Here is a 2,315-nt window from a genome sequence, read left to right on the forward strand (position 1 = left end):
AAATACGCAAGAGATGATGAAATGGGAAATGGCCGTTTGTACAGCTAGGTGGTTGTCTTGTACAGGTGGCCGTTAGAGCAGGCTCCAATGTGTTTCGTGGGACATTTATATAATTAATAATTATTCATTGTGTTGTTTCTTCGAGCGTGACCTTTTTCGTCGTACGCCTTAGGAGAGTTTTTTTTTCTGCGCCCTGTTGCGTTTTGCCGAGTTAGGAATCATTGTTTCTTCTGTCGATGCTGGGAGCTTAGGTCTTAATATTATGTGTCTTAATATTATGTGTCTTCGTGTCTTAATATTAAGTGTCTTCGTGTCTTCGCCTTCAAATATCTAGCTGTGGGTGGTTGGCGGTTGATCTGGTATGGTTTGCTTCCTCTTTCCTATCAAACGTCTATCGTCTTTATCTCTTCTCCTTCTTTTCTATGTTTATTAGTCTCTTGTAACACCTCGAATCCCCTGGCGCTCATATGACCTTATGTAGTTTTGAGCGCCGTAAAGCCCCTAGTAAAACTAAAAAAGAACTAAAACAATTAAATACGCAAGAGACGATGAAATGGGAAATGACCGTTTGACCCGTGGGGGATTGTCTTGTACAGGTGGCCGTTAGAGCAGGTTCCAGTGTGTTTCGTGGGACATTTATTCATTGTGTTGTTTCTTCGAGCGTGACCTTTTTCGTCGTACGCCTTGGGAGAGTTTTTTTTTCTGTGGCCTGTTGCGTTTTACCGAGTTAAGAATGATTGTTTCTTCTGTCGATGCTGGCGGGAGCTTCTGTCTTAAAAATTAATACTATATGTCTCCGCCTTCAAATGTCTAGCATGGATGGTTGGTGGGTGCTCTGGTGTGGTTTGCTCTTTCTTCCTTATCAAACATCTATCTTCTTTATCTCCCCTTCTTCTGTTTTTATGTTTGTTACTCTCTTGTAACACCTCTAGTCTTCGGCACTTATAATGACCTTATTGTGTTGCAAGTTCCGTAAAACACTCACTAAAACTAAAACGCGTTTTGCCGAGTTAGGAATGATTGTCTCTTCTTTCGATGTTGGGAGCTTCGGTCTTAATATTAAGTGTCTTCGCCTTCAAATGTCTAGCTATTGGTGGGGGTGGGGTGTGGCGGGGTGTGGTGTGATGGGGTGGGATGGGGTGTGGTGAGGAGGGGGTGAGCTCTATATAGCGAAAAACATAATCTCTCTCTCTGTCTCTCTCTCTCTCTCTGTCTGTCTGTCTGTCTCTCTGTCTGTCTGTCTGTCTGTCTCTCTCTCTCTCTCTCTCTCTCTCTCTCTCTCTCTCTCTCTCTCTCTCTCTCTCTCTCTCTCTCTCTCTCTCTCTCTCTCTCTGCGTGTGTCTCTGTCTATCTCTAGCTCTCTGTGTCTCTTTCTTTCCCCGCCCGGCTGTCTCCGTTCCTATCCCTCTCTCTGATGTCCGTTCATATGTCTATCAACTGTACTTTTTGCTATAATTTAAGACCACATGCATTTGTCTTTTCCTTTTCGCACCTGTCTATATCTATGTTTATATCTCAAGACATTGCATTAATATTATATACTCGTCAAATAGATCTATATCGTTGAATTCTATGCGCTATCAACCCCACTGCCTACACAGCTCGAGGATTTTACTCTTTTTCAAACCTCAGTACCTCTTATATATACTGAAGATATGAAAACAGTCTTCTACAACTTCAATGAAATAATGCATCGAAGTAAAGACCAGGGAAGATGGAGGTCTCTTTTGACAAGGAGTGAAACATCAAAGGTCAAAGGACATGGCAAAGGTGACAGGCGACAGGCGAGTAGCCCGTGTTTGTTATCTTTCTTTCCTCCTTTATCTCCCGTCCATTATCCTCCTTTGTCATATTATTATTTTGTTCTTTAGCTGCCTCCCACGAACATTAAGCTTCAATCTCCACACAAACTCATGTGACCAACTTTGGGTGTCCACTAACCTTAGAAAACACACTGATCCACACATTATGCACCAACACGCACGCACACACACACACGAATGCACACACACACAAACACATACACACAAATAAACATATACTCACACACACACACACACACACACACACACACACACACACATCCACACACACATCCACACACACACACACATACACAGAGTGCAAACACACCCACACCCACACATACACGCACACTCACACGAACATTCACACACACATACACACACACCCACACACACACTCGCACACGCGCGAGCTCACACACACACACACACCCAGTGAAATAAACACACCCACACACACATGCATACTCACGCGCACATAATTTGCACACACACAGGCACACACACACA

The sequence above is a fragment of the Aplysia californica genome, unplaced genomic scaffold (assembly GCF_000002075.1).
Source record: "Aplysia californica isolate F4 #8 unplaced genomic scaffold, AplCal3.0 scaffold00029, whole genome shotgun sequence".
NCBI lineage: Eukaryota > Metazoa > Mollusca > Gastropoda > Aplysiida > Aplysiidae > Aplysia > Aplysia californica.